The sequence below is a fragment of the Siphateles boraxobius genome, unplaced genomic scaffold (assembly GCF_051911475.1).
Source record: "Siphateles boraxobius isolate OS27281-9 unplaced genomic scaffold, OSU_SipBor_1 13, whole genome shotgun sequence".
NCBI lineage: Eukaryota > Metazoa > Chordata > Actinopteri > Cypriniformes > Leuciscidae > Siphateles > Siphateles boraxobius.
In genome coordinates, this window is record NW_027508733.1 from 4,036,762 (window position 1) to 4,054,994 (window position 18,233).

Below are 18,233 nucleotides of genomic sequence, written 5' to 3' on the forward strand. Positions count from 1 at the left end.
ACACGCTCAACATATTTGTCTCCGATTGGCCATTGCATTCACACGCTCAACATATTTGTCTCTGATTGGCCATTGCGTTCACACGCTCAACATATGTCTCTGGTTGGCTATTGCGTTCGGGCACTCAACATATGTCTCTGATTGGCCATTGCGTTCAAGCACTCAAGAAGTCTCTGATCGGCCATTGCGTTTGGGCACTCAACATATGTCTCTGATTGGCCATTTTGTTCGGGCACTCAACATATGTCTCTGATTGGCTATTGCGTTCGGGGACTCAACATATGTCTCTGATTGGCTATTGTGTTCGGGCACTCAACATATGTCTCTGATTGGCCATTGCGTTCACGCGCTCAACATATGTCTCTGATTGGCCATTGCGTTCACACGCTCAACATATATGTCTCTGATTGGCTATTGCGTTCACACGCTCAACATATGTCTCTGATTGGCCATTGCGTTCACACGCTCAACATATTTGTCTCTGATTGGCCATTGCGTTCACACGCTCAACATATATGTCTCTGATTGGCCATTGCGTTCACACGCTCAACATATGTCTCTGATTGGCCATTGCGTTCACACGCTCAACATATTTGTCTCTGATTGGCCATTGCGTTCACACGCTCAACATATTTGTCTCCGATTGGCCATTGCATTCACACGCTCAACATATTTGTCTCTGATTGGCCATTGCGTTCACACGCTCAACATATTTGTCCCTGATTGGCCATTGCGTTCACACGCTCAATATATTTGTCTCTGATTGGCCATTGCGTTCACACGCTCAACATATTTGTCTCCGATTGGCCATTGCATTCACACGCTCAACATATTTGTCTCTGATTGGCCATTGCGTTCGGGCACTCAACATATGTCTCTGGTTGGCTATTGCGTTCGGGCACTCAACATATGTCTCTGATTGGCCATTGCGTTCAAGCACTCAACATATGTCTCTGATTGGCCATTGCGTTCAAGCACTCAAGAAGTCTCTGATCGGCCATTGCGTTTGGGCACTTAACATATGTCTCTGATTGGCCATTTTGTTCGGGCACTCAACATATGTCTCTGATTGGCTATTGCGTTCGGGGACTCAACATATGTCTCTGATTGGCTATTGTGTTCGGGCACTCAACATATGTCTCTGATTGGCCATTGCGTTCACGCGCTCAACATATGTCTCTGATTGGCCATTGCGTTCACACGCTCAACATATATGTCTCTGATTGGCTATTGCGTTCACACGCTCAACATATGTCTCTGATTGGCCATTGCGTTCACACGCTCAACATATTTGTCTCTGATTGGCCATTGCGTTCACACGCTCAACATATATGTCTCTGATTGGCCATTGCGTTCACACGCTCAACATATGTCTCTGATTGGCCATTGCGTTCACACGCTCAACATATTTGTCTCTGATTGGCTATTGCGTTCACACGCTCAACATATGTCTCTGATTGGCCATTGCGTTCACACGCTCAACATATTTGTCTCTGATTGGCCATTGCGTTCACACGCTCAACATATATGTCTCTGATTGGCCATTGCGTTCACACGCTCAACATATGTCTCTGATTGGCCATTGCGTTCACACGCTCAACATATTTGTCTCTGATTGGCCATTGCGTTCACACGCTCAACATATTTGTCTCCGATTGGCCATTGCATTCACACGCTCAACATATTTGTCTCTGATTGGCCATTGCGTTCACACGCTCAACATATTTGTCCCTGATTGGCCATTGCGTTCACACGCTCAATATATTTGTCTCTGATTGGCCATTGCGTTCACACGCTCAACATATTTGTCTCTGATTGGCCGTTGCGTTCGGGCACTCAACATATGTCTCTGATTGGCCATTGCGTTCACACGCTCAACATATTTGTCTCTGATTGGCCATTGCGTTCACACGCTCAACATATTTGTCTCTGATTGGCCATTGCGTTCACACGCTCAACATATTTGTCTCTGATTGGCCATTGCGTTCACACGCTCAACATATTTGTCTCTGATTGGCCATTGCGTTCACACGCTCAAAATATGTCTCTGATTGGCCATTGCGTTCACACGCTCAACATATTTGTCTCTGATTGGCCATTGCGTTCACACTCTCAACATATTTGTCTCTGATTGGCCATTGCATTCACACGCTCAACATATTTGTCTCTGATTGGCCATTGCGTTCACACGCTCAACATATTTGTCTCTGATTGGCCATTGCGTTCACACGCTCAAAATATGTCTCTGATTGGCCATTGCGTTCACACGCTCAACATATTTGTCTCTGATTGGCCATTGCGTCCACAAGCTCAACGTATTTGTCTCTGATTGGCCATTGCGTTCACACGCTCAAAATATGTCTCTGATTGGCCATTGCGTTCACACGCTCAACATATTTGTCTCTGATTGGCCATTGCGTTCACACGCTCAACATATTTGTCTCTGATTGGCCATTGCGTTCACACGCTCAACATATTTGTCTCTGATTGGCCATTGCGTTCACACGCTCAACATATTTGTCTCTGATTGGCCATTGCGTTCACACGCTCAACATATTTGTCTCTGATTGGCCATTGCGTTCACACGCTCAACATATTTGTCTCTGATTGGCCATTGCGTTCACGCGCTCAACATATGTTTCTGATTGGCCATTGCATTCACACGCTCAACATGTATGTTTGTGATTGGCCATTGTGTTCACACGCTCAACATATATGTCTGTGATTGGGTACAATGATCAATGCCTCAACGACGCTCCTGTGTGTATCTGTGTCAGCACTCGGTAAACACGTTTTTGAAGCATTGATCATTGTAGCCAATCACAGACATATGTTGCCTGCCTCGACACAAAGGCCAATCAGAAACATATATATGTTGAGCAAGTGAACATAACAATCATAGGTGTTTAAGAATCCATTCAACAGTGCTCAAAATGCTGGTATCGTCACATTTTTTAAATTTCAGAACCGACTTGGTACCGAAATCGGTAATATGTGCATGTCACTCCAAATAAAAATATGTTTGTCTTTATATTAATCCCAAAATACTGGCTAAATATTTAGCCATTTTGAGAGGATCTACATTAGCCGGTAACCGCACCTTTGTTTTGTGTTGACTTTAATGATTTGTTCTTTATGTAACATGACAGTGAACAGCATAATAGAGGGGGTGGGTTCATATTGAGAAACTCTTCAGTGACTAGGAGTCGTGAACAGGAAGTTGATACTTGCTGAATGTAGACGTAGTCATAGGAAATTCAGGTTGCCAGGAGTGTTAGACGGCTGGGTGTCCCTGCCCTATTTACTCTTTCTCACTCTTTCTTTTTTTCAGTCTCTATTTTAAAGGGTTATTGTGAAGCTTTTTTGTTGCACCATATGTGCACTGACGTATTGAAAGGGAACCACTGAATGTGAGACCTGGAAGTAGGGCTGGGCAGTATATCTGTTCAAATATCACAATATTTTTCAGCCTTATATTTAATATATAACAGAGTAGTTGTATTTTACTCTAAAATGGCTTAAATATATAGGTTTTTTTTCCAATCAACCAAAGGAGTCATCCTTTTTAAACAGTTGTTGCAAAAAAGGCACTTTTTTTTTTACTCAATTAGCAAACTTAAGAATTATGTTTATTTATTCATGTACATGCACTAATATAACAACTACAGTATTATCAGTTCATTAGGGGTGTAACGATATTCGAACCGAACCGAAGAACCGCGATACAGAACCCACGATTCGAATCGCGATACTCTCATGGCGTACCGAACACGCCCCGCCCCGCCCCCCGCTACCCCGGCCCCGTCCAGCCCGGCTCATTTGACCTGGAATGTGTACACAACGAATTCAGTTTTGTAGCCTAACCACCATTAACACCAAATAGCAAGCTCCGTGTTTTGTTCCTTTCGATAATATGCAAGGTGTAATGTAATCTTCAAATTCTGACTATTTGATCACAAAAATCAAACAATAAATGCCGTTTTGGCGCGCTTTGATGTGGCTTGACAGATCACTGTACTAGCTCCTCATTTCAAGACTCAGCGCGGAGCGCTAGTAAACGCGATCATCTCTTCCTCAGTTACAGAATAAACATGAATGGACACCTGAAGGTATGTTCAAAAATACAGTATACTTACTGAAAGGCATCATAACTCGTGTAGACGCTTAACTTGTTGGTTCCTAGAGAAATGAGCTCTTGCACTAAATAAATGCCCTATATTATCCTATAAATTATATTTTACTTAACCTGTTAATTACATCTTGATATCTTTCATGAAAATGACAGCAACTGTGTAAATTATTATATTTCAATAACAAATTAGAGTAAAGTTAATGCAGAAACTGCCTTATGTTCAGTTTACATGTTTTCATACAATGTGTTGGGTGTTGATTATTATATCTAAAAAAATAAATAGCATCTGAATTTAGGCTCTGTTGTTAACCTTTAATGTTATAGTAATGTGCGGCTCCCTATATAGTTTACAGCATTAGCAGATTTTTAATCCTTGCAAAACGTTTAATTGTAATTGAATTAATTTAAAGACAAAGACACCATTTTTTCATTAAACCATTGTTTTAAATTTTTTTTTAGCTTTCTAAACCGAACCGAACCGAGACGTCAAAACCGTTGGAAAACCGAACCGTCAGTTTTGTGTATCGTTACAGCCCTACAGTTCATATATTTTTACTAAAACTTTTACGATGTAGGCTAAAAAAAGCAAAATTTCAGCCGTCAAATCTTTTGAAATAAAATGTTTTTTTGGCTTAAATATATATCTTTGTTTATCTTCAACTTATCATTTCAAAGTACAAAGAGTCTCAAGCATTTTTTTCAGTTTTTTAAAAGAATATTTAACCATTTCATTTATATGCATTTTTTTTTTGCATATAAACGAACCACAGTATATTTTCTAGAATGCTTCAATTTTTTTCTAAAACCTTTATGAAAAAGGCTAAGCTGAGATTTCTTACAATTTTTGCTAAATATTTACTGCATTGAAGTTTTGAATCGATTCACTTCTGAGAATCAATTACTCACAGAAATGAATCTAACATGCTAGTTTAGCTACTAAAGTTTATTAAAACTACTTTCTTATCATTCTCTCCAGTTGTGAGATAAGGAAGGATTGAACATTTTGGATGCATATTTAGGAAATCAAATAATTGCAATATTAATGATCTTGTTTTATATTTTTACTTGCATGCAAACTATGTGAACATCCAATTCAATATCACTCATTCATTCATCCATCACAACAGATCAGTAAGGAGTATTGACGAGCAGATGGTAATAATTAGATAAATTTTCTCCATGAGGTTCACAAAGAAGCCGCCTTCCTATCGAAAATCTGCAAGACTTGCAGATGGCAGTGGAATGCTTCCCTAATTTAGTGAAACATCCATCGTGGTCCGGTCACTCATCTGTTTCACTGTGGTAAAGACAGGCTTTTAATCTAGAAGTTGCCCCAAAGTGGCCTGACAGCAATGCATTATGGGTGTGTCGGTTTTTGGAGGGGGGTTGAGAAGGAGAGATAAAAGCTTTCAAGCAAACCGAGCAAACTTTGCGGTGCACACTCGAGATGACGCACACGTGGTAGAAGCGGACGGAAATTGTTAAAGCTAAGCTTGGACGGTCTTTGCTAGCAGTTTCTCCTCGTCCAATCCAAGTTTATAAATAACCCTAATTATAGAGCACATGAAGAAATGAGTCTAGCCGACACACATTCGGTCTCTATTTTGCATTAACCCCTTCTAAACAGCGGTAGCCTGACATTTCTGACTGTTTAGGTCAGCTGAATAACGAGCGTTTATTGTCTAACCTTTAGTCAGAGAGACAATGTGTTATGTGCTCATACTGTCCCGGAGATGAATGGGAGTCTCCATTTGCGCTGGTGTCAGCGGGTTGGTAATGGTGTGGTTTTGATGTTGGCCTGTGTATTGATCTCATGCAGGAAGCGTGTGTCTGAGTGGAAAGTGGCTGGAGAGGCTGGAGAGCCAGAGACTTCATAAAACACCCCCTCAGTCCTCAGTCGAGTAGAGCTCATTAACCGTGGCTGTTAGCGTCGACACACAGCTGCGAGATTTCTGTTGACTTTTGCTTGATTATCGACGCCGTTTGTTTAGTAAACGGGTAGACATTGCGCCATTCTCCTCTTCATTTGATGTAAACACACCACAGGAGGTTTAAGCCCGCGAAATGGGCCATCGATTAACACGATGACCTCATGTGTGAACGGCCATTAAATAAATCAAACAAAAATGTGTTTTTTTCCATTGCGACATTATTTTCATGTCAGTTATGCACATTTCCCCCAAATTCCAACGTTTATAATGCATGTTTTTATTATTATTGTAGCCAGGTTAAAATACTATTATTTTTCTTAATACGTCATCCATCAATCTTCTTACTAATAAAATGTATTTACATTGTAAAGCGAAATTGCAAATATTCATGATGGTACTTGTTATATTGAATATTTTGTTGATTTAAATCTGTCACAATAAGTGCTTTTTTTATAATGTTAATGAGAAATTTTGGGGTAAATGTGTGTGATTTTCATGCATGTATATGCACAATATATATATATACAACCCTTATATATATTGTGCATATATTTTCCCGGTTTCCACAAAAATATGAAGTTGCACTACTGTTTTCAACATTGATGATAATTTAGAGAAAAAAAAATTTCTTTGAGCAGCAAATCAGCATATTAGAGTGATTTCTGAAATGATCATGTGACACTTGGAGTAATGATACTGAATATTCAGCTTTGCATCACAGAAATAAATTGTTTTTCAATATGTTACAATAGAAACGTTATTTTAATAATATTTTACAATATTACTGTTTTTACAGTGTTTTTGACTGGCTGAGCATAACAGACTCTTTAACAATTCGTAAAAAGCATAAAAAATCGCACAGACCCCGATAATATAAGTAAATTGTTTTTATGTCTAATAGTTTCTTGATCTTTGTGCAGCCGAGGAAAAAACATCAACCCTCAACCTCAGTGAAAATAAGAGAGTTTTTGGGTCTTCTTTACTCGGGTTCTCATGCTGAACGCCACACAGGCAAAAGTAAGTCATCGAGGCGAGGCTGCCGGTGACGTGACATTCCTTCTGGATATGCCAGCTAATCCCAGAGCTCGTGTAATGACTGCGAGCGCTCGACCAACAGAAACATTCAGTGATTGTAAAGCACTTACAGAGCCAAACAGAGTCTCGGGCCGTCATATCAGGAGATTTAGGAGGAGCTGTTAATGTCTTCAAGATGTTTTCAGAGCGAAGCACATGACATGATGCAGCTTTGGCTTCTGTTTGACCACTTTTTAAAGACTAATTGGTGGTGTTGTCGAAAACAGCATTGACCTGTACTTTAGGTTGAGTATTTAGCTTCAAAATGCATGCATATACTTGTGTTTTCTGTGGATTTAAGACTTTAAAATTCAATTACTACATTAAGTAATTATTAAAGAAGACATATTCTGCTTTTTTCCATGTTCAACTTTCCTTAGTGTGTAATGTTACTGTTTGAGCATGAAAAAGCCACTCCAAAGGGTGTTAATCTCTATATCAGTGCCATTGTTTCTGAACTCGTGAAACGCCTGCATTGTAGTCTTGAATTTTCGTACGGGAACAAACACGTCACAATATTCCTCATTTAGATAATTAATACGCAGAATAAAGGGGCGGGGCCTGGTTGATTTAGTTTGTAGTGTGGTGAAACTTGCGGTTATGGGAAGGGACAGGGCATTTCCTAAACATGCTCAAAACGCTCAACCAATCACAACACACTGCTCCAGCCGACCAATCAGAGCACAGTGTGCTTTTCAGAAGGAGGGGCTTCATAGAGACAGGAACTAAACAGAGCGTTACTGACAGACTGGGAAGAGAGGAGCTGCATCAATGGAGAATATGAGGAAAATAATCAACATTCAAACATGAAAACCTGTTTTAGTAGAGCCCAGAAACAACATCAGCTATTTAAATGCATCTTAAAGATTGAACAAAGAGGCTCATGTTCGACTCAAGTTTAAATGGGCTATTCCTTGACTTTCTTTCCACCTCTTCCATGGTTTTTCACATGAGATGCACATTCTGCTTTCTTTGGATCATAATCAGCAATTCCCCTTGGACAGAGGTGACCTTTAGGATCAAAAATGTAAGCTTATCTCGGTTTGACGTCATGCTGGTTCATATGGAGTCTGTATATCTGGCTGCTCCTCATTAACTATCTGCCCTTTTTTTGTCAGTATTGTATGCAGTGTTTTGCCCTGGAGCGCTTAGGAGGCCCGTGTTTTTTCAGGCACGTCCAGGAGACTGTTTGCATGCAAATGGCACAGAGTGCGCGTGTCGATCGGATACGACATGATTTGATAATATTCAAAACAGTCATTGAATCTGAGCAGCTACTCTGCACATAGAGTCATTTTGAGTCATTTACATCTCAAAAGAAAGATGAAGTGTGAGATTTCTTGCTTTTTTAGAACACATTTTGCAATTTAAATTTTTTTTAGGCTCTACTAGATCAGGTTAACATGCTTGAATGGTCATTATTTTTCCCAATATTCTCCATTGTTGCAGCTTCTCTCTTCCCAGTCTGTCAGTAACGCTCTGTTTAGTTCCTGTCTCTATGAAGCCCCTCTTCCACACTGTGCTCTGATTGGTCCAATGACCAATGGCAAACAGTTGATGTATTCACCTTTTTCCTCACTTCTCCGTGGGCGGCAAGTGACTTCCAGTAGGATGCTCATAACTTCCGTTTACTAATTGTCCTCAGATAGACGACGTCACTGGAGATACCACCGAATAGTGGAGGCTCTGGTAGAATTGGTGCCGTTAAAGGCTCTCACAGGGCTGCCAACTCTCAGGCATTCAGTGTGAGACTCAATTTACACTTTTTACAATCTAGCACGCCACGTCTATTTTCTCACGCAGAGAAAAATCACGGAGCAAAGAGGACACTGACACTGTGAGACAAGACAGAGGAGGTTACTTTGGATATGAAACAAATTCTTAGCTCTCAGATTAGCTCTCTGTCAATTTTATCACTGTTCAAACAAAAACGTTTTGGCGTTTGTAAATGGGACGTGACAGATCGCTGTAGCGGCAGGTGATCCGATCTCACTCTTCTTTACTACTAATTAGTCAACAAACACCAATGAACAATAGGCAGCCTATGTTGAAAGATAATGTACAACTTTCCGAAATCTAGGCTATATCCCTCATACATAATATCGATCAATCAGTGTTTTTCAACTGCGGAAAGAGGTCAATAAACCAGCTGGAGAACAATGACTCTTAACGATACATTTACCTCAGGGAAGCCATTTAATGACCATATAGGCTATAGCAAGTTAGTTTGCTATAAAAAATTTGCTGTAGAGATTATTTAGCTAAATATGTGTACTATATTACATATTTCAGGGCTTGACATTAACTTTTTGAGGCACTTGTCCTTCGGACAAGTAAATTTATGTTTCACTTGTCCATGCACAAAAGTCACTTGTCCGGGTAAAGATTTATAATTTTATCTAGGGCTGCACGATTTGGGGAAAATGTCATATTCCTATTATTGAGATCAATATTGCGGTTGTGATATGCGATTGCGATATAATAAACAAATGGTTTCATGAGTCAACTTGTTTGGTTCTAAACCAAATGCACACACAGATTAGTGATAATTCTGAAATTAGCAATAACAACTAAATGATTGATAACACCTATAATGATCAATAAGACATTGATGTTTGGATAAAAATGAACTGTCTAACAGGTAGGACATATACAGAAATTGAATAAAGTTATCAAACAGTCTGCGCAGCATAAATTATAAATTATATATAGACTACTCCTTATTAAAGCTACACAAGTTCTTTAGTCAAGAGCAGTGAGTAATTTTCTCTGTTCCCTTTGTTCTTTCATTAACTTTACTGACAGAACACTTTATTAGTAGCTGGCCCTTTAAGAGCAGCCGCTGTGGACAGAGACGCGGATCTCACACGCGCCTCATTCTCTCACGAGTCACAACTCTTTATGTCCATCATAAGACTGCTCTTGTGTTATGAAGATACTCGACAAATGACATTTTGGCTTAATTGTGTGTGTTGATGTTCGTTCAAGCGCGAAAGAGAACTGTATTCTGGCGCGCGGTCTGTGCATGCGCATCATACTGGTGCGCGTCTTTCTGCGAGTCACATTCAGGACATTCACAGGCCATTCACATTCAGGACATGTCTTCGTTTCAAATCTGTAAAATTAAATCTGTAAAATAGACGTAACGAGTGGCACATAACGTGAAGTAACATGGCATTTTATTTTGCTTGAAATTTAACTTGTCCGGTCGGACAACTAATTTTCTCTTCTACTTGTCCTACAAAAAATCCACTTGTCCCGGACAAGCGGACAAGCCTTAATGTCGAGCCCTGTATTTATTATATTTTTACGCAGGAGGATCCAGCTGTTTCCACTAACGTTACTCCGTTATTTTGTAACATAACCCACGCAATGTGATTGGGTTTATTTAAAGTCCGACTCGGATCTACTTCTGCTTTTAACTGCTGATGATTATGGCATAGAATTCGTTCAATTTTGTGGATTGTGAATTTTTCAATCAGAAAATTAACACTTTTAGCGTTGTCAGACTTTGTGCTGCGCACTTGTTGATAGTTGTGTTTTGAAAAAGGTTTTGATTGATTGTTGTGACTCCTAACCAATTTTCTACATTAAAAATTTTCTTTTTATTTGGGCTAGTAAAAATAATTTCGGGCTACCAAAATCTGAAGAAGAGTGCCTGCTCGACGGGCTACCTGCGATTTTTAAATTTTGCGAGCCCTGATTACTGTGTAAGTAATTATATGCTTCTGCGCTTTTATAATTTCTAAGCTCCACCTAATCCAGGAGGTGACGCTTGTCAACTTCGTAGGATGAGGGACAGACAAAGTTATGCTGTTTAAGGTCTTCATTAAATAGTCTTGCCCGTGCTGCCACCTTGAACTAATGTTGCCATTATAGACATTAAGGTTGTAATCTTTTTTACTGAATTTTAGTTTCAGAGCCGTCCAATAAAAGGTCCTTATGGAGGAAATGAAATTTGCAAATTCAATTTTAATTTGTAAAAATGCACAAAATTTACCTTTTAATAAAGTCGGCATGAAACAGAAGTTGCGATTCTTTTCTTCTATATTGTGACGTATAGGCCTATTCAAGTGAAACAGCATCTGGAACAAGAGCAAATGTGGGCGGGGCTTGATTTTTTCTGTGGGGAATAGATTGGATGGTTGTGGTTTGCTATTGGTGGATCTCATGTGATTGACAGGTTGCCCCGCCCTCATCATGAGAGAAGAAAAGAGATCCTGCAAGAGGGAAGGGAAGTTATTTTGATTAAAGTTTACGAGGCACATGAATTTAAAACAATAATGATGAAGTGAACGGATAAATCATGTATAATAAATACTGCAATATTCCTTTAAAAAAATGTACAAAAAGATTTGTCAAATTTTATTTCATGGTGACAAAGTATCCATTCATTCGTTATTTTGGTTGTGCAATCATGTATAACTCTAGCTCAAGTTACAAAAGAGTCAATAAAACTGTAGTTTAAAGCTTTATTAAAGAGTGATTTGTATCACTGTAGCCACTTTCTTGATATCTGGTGCTTTTCGAGATAGTAGGGTTTCTTTGTCTCCAGTGAGTGCTTGTTCCTGTGGTGGGATAGGATGGTGAAACTAAAGCTGGAGCACATGTGCGTCTGCAGGAGGTCCCGGCCGTTGAGATTGAGTCCCGCTGTGGAAACTACTGCCGATGTTTTATTGAGCTCCACTCAGACTGGAGTTGATTTCTCTCAGGAGTTGGAGGCGTTTCTTGACCCACTACTGCCTCTTTACATTACATGACCTTGCTTTAATGAAAATGAAGCATTAGCTGGGCTAAAATGGCCTATTAGATTTTTATTTCTTTATTTGATTTTAGGCCCAGTTTTACCAAACAGGGCAAATTAATGTGAGAGCGCATTCCCAAAAAAGCCAGTGGGATTGGGAAGTTCTGTGCTTGATATACTAAAGATGCGGAAATTAAAGGAAACGGATGCAGCCGGATCATTTTCATAATGATCAACACAATCCACCAAGATCAACGCAAATTAGCGTCTGGTTTAAAACATGGGCATTAAAAAATGGTGCAAATACCAGTAAATTGACTGGCGCAAACCTTAGCAAATCACTTTGCATGATTCATTTAAATACTCTCCTTCCATAAATTTTGCGTCTGTTAGGAAAACTCCTACAAATGCATGTCCAATAAGGTCAGCTGGAAAAATAACTCTGACCATGTCTCTTCAGCACTCATTTTTTCACTGCGTGTCTTTAGTAAATTCTGATAGTAGTTTTTTAACGGCAAAACAATAAATTTGTGCACATTTTGGCCTTTTGTTACTACTATTACTCTCACATTTGAGATTAGAACTTGCAACGCCAAGATCATTGATTTGATTTCCAGATAATACATGAACTGCTTAAAATCTGTATCGTATTATCTGGAAAATTATTTGCACCTTACTGTAAGTCACTCCTCTGCAAAAAAATTACATTGTTCAGAGTCAGTTTTACTTAAGTTTTAGCACCAAAACAAACAAAAAAATCCCAGACTTGCACTGAAGAAGCGATTTGAGTCATATCTAGAGACCTGTAGGTGGATTCTTGACTTTTTTGCATATTCCGTCTGTATGATTGAAAATCATTCAGCGTAGGCCTGAATCAGAATGAAACGTGTAGCAGACATGGCCGTCGTCCATAGGGAAACCTGTGTCTTTCCCCTGCCCACACGTCTGCTAAAAGACTTGCTTCCTAAATGTAGGTGATATTAAAACAAAAGCCCTGTTTCTGTTTCAGCCGCACATTCCACTTCAATGGGCCTTTTCATTCAGAACGTCTCCAGCTGCATCTGTGCTCCATAAAGAACCTGTGACTGATTTACCTCATGGGTTTTTCTCTCTCTCCCCTCTCCCGGGAGCTCGGCCAACTTGCATGTATCTCTATCCGTAGGAAGTGTTGAAGGAGGCCGAAACGTGAGGAGCTGAAGAATCGACCCTTCTGGCGAATAACAAATCTCTCCCGTTGCCCTCCTGAAAAGAGGCCAAAACTTCTGTTTTTGTGCCAGTCAGTTGAGCTTCCTCTGAGAAAACCGTTCGAGGGATGATCCTGGTGATCTTTTGAAAAGAAGTAACGCTTTGGTGATGATTTTTACTGCTTGCCTGTGATTTTGTCTTGAAGTTTTTTTGCTTGTTCTCAACCATGTCAATGATTTTGCCAAAGTCTTGCTTTAATTGCTACAAGCTCTTGACCTTAGTTTTTGATTTATCTTTTTTGACTTGTTCAAATATCTAAAAATCTTTTAGATAAGATATATTTACTGAAGCAACACTGCATAAGATATTAAGACTTGCCTTTCATAGTTTGAATTATCAAAATAAGTGTAAGTTCTTTTCGACAGATGTTTTCACTTGTTTTTAGCCTGTTTATATTTAAAAGAAGTGAAAAAATCTTCCAAAATGCGCTTGAAATTGACTTTCCAAAATGGAAATAATGGTTGCACTGTAAATATATGATCAAGAAGTCATGTCAACATGTTTTATATTACTTTAACTCAACTTTTTCATGTTATACGAGAATCAACTTGAAGTTTTAAGTCATTTTAATATAATTTAAGTTGAAATCACTTATAAAGCAAATTTGAAGCAATTAAATAAGTTTTTTAGTTGAAATAGGTGGACATTTTTAAATATTTCTATATTAAAATGTATTTTTTTTCTATGTCCAGAATTATTAGAAATTACTGTTTTGCCTTATATTTAGGTGTGATGTATACATTTGTTTTTAAGAGTGTTGTGCCATTAGCTTAGCAGCATGCTAACATCAGACTGTTGGAATCAGTTTGCGTTATTTGTATGTCACATAGGTCTCTGTTACCGTAGACTAGCAAGGCAGCTCACTAGGTTTTTTTTTGCATTATGCTTTGCTTTTTAGATGCATATTAAATGCCATAGGAATTTTTATTTTATTAAACTCTTTGTTAAAGAGTTATAAGCCACGAATCAAGCCAATCAGCTATAAGGTGAATCAAAACTTTGATTTAAAGCAAAATATTATTCGAAAATCGGACAAAAACACAAAGGTACCCGACTTAACGGCTTTAGTGAGGGAAAGAACTACAATCCCATGAAGCATTGCGAACAGCATAATCAAATTCCAAATGATGGGAGAATTATAAAACTAAAATAAGAAAAAAGAGATCCGCACATGAATATAGGCCAAAAAGCCCACGGGATTTTATTGTCTAGATTCCACAAATAAAGTGCAAGAATGCAAAACTTTTTTGGGTTCAACCCTTCATCAGTGTCATGTGTTACCAAGCGTACACCTGCGGTCATTTAAACACTTATTACCGTAATCCATGTTACATACCGGAATCTGGTTTGATCCCATATATATATATATATATATTAATAGTCTACATGATTATATATACATATCACAACAATTCTCTAATCAAACTTTTTTTTTAACATTTAAAAAATAAATCTGACCATCAATATGAACATAAATATACTCATTAAAAGATTATCATCCACATCCCTACATATCACACGATTAGACATTACAATGCATAATGAAACAACATTTATAGAAAACAGTTGAGAGTATATTCCTCATTCAACCCAAAGGATATAGACATTCCAGGTCAAAAATACATTTATGAATGAATGGAATGTAAATGGGTTTTTTACCTAAAATGTCTATATCCTTTGGGCATGAATTAGGAATATACTCTGTAGGAATGTACACTTTTTGCACTTTATTTGTGGCCTCTGGACAATAAAATCCTGTGGGCTTTTTGGCCTATATTCGTGTGCGGATCTCTTTTTTCTTATTTTTGATTTCCTTTTGGATCTACGCACCACAAGAGGATATCAATCATCAGTTTGGGACTAATATTTGGCGCTGCGCCTTTCCATCCTCTTGTTTAGAATTCTAAAACTACTCATTTAAAATATATATACAGTACAGTACATATATTTTGTACAGTGTATGTATAGAAACAATATATTTTGAGTTTTTGCAAAATATGCTTATATATTCAAATATTTAATTATTTTGAGTGCTTCATGAGTGCTTCATGGGAGTGGGTGGAGCTAACGAGATCTTTTGCCACATTTTTGCTTGTTTCAACTCTCTGATTGGTGGAATTTTCTGTACAGCATCATGGGTAGTGCAGTTTTACAACACGAAATCCACTGTTAAACAAGATTATTTTAAAACTAAGATGAAATAATGCAGGCTAAAGGCTTCAACAAAAGCAAATACTATCGATTAGGGCTGACGTCACTTTACGTTCGAAAATCGATCGGACCAACCAACACAAGTTTCGAAAACGAAAATAGAGAATCGATTTTAACTGCCTTTTTTTGTTAACCAAAAATGTGTTTTAGGTAGACAGATCAATACAGTACACAGAAAATGTTGGATGTTGGAAAATAACAGTCTTTTCTGTCAACCAAATGATTTTTAATATTCGCTATTACTTCAGTGCAAGTGAACAAGCGCGCTGTTATTTGTTGCTTAGTGACGTGTGTGTTCAAGCAAGCCAGAAATGCGCAGATTCTGCGCAATACGCTGTATTTAATATATCATGAGGACTCACGAGTTGCGTATTCGCGCTAAATCCGTGCAGATTTGGCTTACACGAACAGCAAAGTGAGTAACAGAAACACGACAAATTGGCTCGTGATATGACAGCGTTACCTGCCAAAGTTCATTTTTATCCGAATTTGGCAGGTGTTAATTTCTATCCTTGAATGTTGCACTCCTGTTTTTCATTGTGCAAAAAACTTCACGCCAATAAATCATCAGAAATATTGCTGACTTGTGCGCGTCTCAGGCGCCCTCTTTACGTTCGTCCTAATGCCTGTTAGTTGTCAGTGGATTTGCCAATATTTGGTGTTGAAAATGGAAACGACTTTAGACATGGAAAATTATGTCTCAAAAATTATGTTCACAAAAGTGACAGCCCTACTATCGATTAACAACATCGTAGCTCACAGTAAGGCTGTCTTTAAAGTTTATAAGTTATCAACTTTCTCTGAAACATGACAGAGATATAATAACTCTACTCTTTCCCTTGATGGTGCTGCATGTTTTTTTCCCCTTCTCCCTCTGGTCTCAATTTCTGCTTTGAGAAGAGTTAACCTGGCTTGGCTTTTCTATTACAGACCAGCTCAAAATGAGCCGTAATGAGGATGCTGTTTTTGTGGTTGCAGACTTTATGCATGCCTTAGAGTTTTATTGATTCTGGTTATGGTCAACAGCCAAGTTAGAGAATGGCCTACTTTCACCCATCAGAGAAATCAGTCTTGAAACGTTTAGACAGTTCCACTGTTTATTTTACAGACATTTAGGTTTACATTTTGATATTGTTTACCAACAAATTCAGCTTATATATATATATATATATATATATATATATATATATATATATATATATATATTTTATTTTATTTTTTTTTATTTTTTTTACTTTAACAAACTTCTATATATAATGAATAAAAAAACCACTTTGGGGTAGTTTATTGACCTAAATAACCCCCCCTCATGGTTTGATTTGACTTAGATTTTTAAAAAAATATTTTCGTCTCAGTGGATGCACCACTATGACAAGCCATCAGAAAATACATCCATTCATTTGCAAGGATTTTCCAGAGTAACTTAATTTTGCTCAATACAAGGTGACAGCTGTTTAAGACACTTGGCTCTCGTCTTTCCAGGAAATAACTTATATCCGTAAATTTACAGTTAGAACAAGCATACAGTGCTCTGCATCGTTTGTTCCGCCACACAGAAATAACTCTGCCAAGCCAAAATTCAGTAATCTGAAAATTAAATAAATGCTGTTGGATAAGCTTAGATTGGTAGGTCAGATTTTGGTTCTTCAAGAAGCCTTTGGGAGCATGTGGCCTGTTAGGGCTCCTTGTAAAGCATTTGCAAAGCATTGTACTTCTGTAATGTGACTTATTTCTGAGTGAATGCCGAACAGGGCTTGATTTCCATGGAGATTTGATTTCCATTTCCATATGAAAACTGTATTGCATTGTGGTCAGTAAGAAAGTAAATGGTGTCCATTTTGATTTCACATCGACTTATTTGACAGATACCCCTTTATGTTGCTATGCAGGGATGCATTTGCTATTACGATATTGACACCTATGATGTAGCAGCTGTGGCTTTGTACTGTATATTAATAGAGATGTGCTGTGTATTGCTGGCTAGGATGAGGGGGCAGATTCACGGCAACACAGGCTATAACCGTGACCACAGTTTCCTGTGAGACTCTTTGCTACACAGATACAATTTCCACTCGTGATCAGAGTTTATTGCAGGGACACGCTTTAGGGAGATTAAATAAAGGAGCTGTTTAGTCTGAGTCAGATGCCATGAATAATCCGGTCAGATGGAGAGCTGCAGGCTTGACAAATAAGGGATGGGGCGATAGGTTCATCCAAATAATGGTAATGGCACCTTATCTCCGTTTAATTAAATCCAGACGCTCTTGTTTACAAATGATTGATCTAATCGAGATGAATGAGACTTGCTGGAGCTTGTTTCAAAGCAGAAAGTGGAAGGTTAATAGAAAGAAACAAAGTAGGCCAGTAGCTACATAATGTAGGGCTGCAATTACTAATCAATAAAATCACTTAAAATTGTTGTTGACAAATGACATTGTTGGTTGGTTCTGTGTGCTGTCAAGGACAACCTTCGTCAATAAATGTTTTCTATAGTGAACATCTGTACATTTCTAGGAACAAAGTGCCGTCAAATCGATTTATTGCGATTTACAAATAACACAAATCATATATTTACAAACTTTTATGTTAGATGTGATTAATCGATTTGACAGCACTAAAAAATATAGATTTGAATAAATAAATGGAGCAATTCCAATAGGGTCCTCTCACCATCGGTGCTTGGGCCCTAAAAATGGCCACAATGTGTTCTGCAATGATTCAATGATTGAGAGGTGTTTTAATGCCAGTCTGTTGCTTATTTTACTGTTATCATATTTGTATGTTTTATGTACTCAAAGTAAAGTGATTATTTTGCAGAATGCTTAATTGAAGAAATAATTGATTAATCACTCATGTCAGTGTTTATTAGCAGGCCTAATTCCTTGCATCCTCTTTT

The 18,233-nt window shown here is 38.2% G+C and overlaps 2 protein-coding genes across 26 annotated transcripts in view; one reads left to right on the forward strand and one right to left on the reverse strand.

Moving 5' to 3' along the window:
• The window catches only part of LOC143735203 (uncharacterized), a 151,010-nt gene that overhangs the window by 30,933 nt on the left and 101,844 nt on the right, over window positions 1–18,233 (reverse strand). The gene's annotated exons all lie outside the window — the stretch shown is intronic.
• LOC143734404 (myosin IXB) overlaps window positions 1–18,233 on the forward strand; it is a 60,794-nt gene that overhangs the window by 3,103 nt on the left and 39,458 nt on the right. Inside the window, exon 1 of one of the 25 annotated variants that reach the window (XM_077225203.1) lies at window positions 5,472–5,901. The exons of the other annotated variants lie outside the window; for them this stretch is intronic. The gene's annotated coding sequence lies outside the window, so the exon portion shown is untranslated. Of the gene's footprint in view, window positions 1–5,471; window positions 5,902–18,233 lie in introns of those variants that run through there. 25 annotated transcript variants of the gene reach the window in all.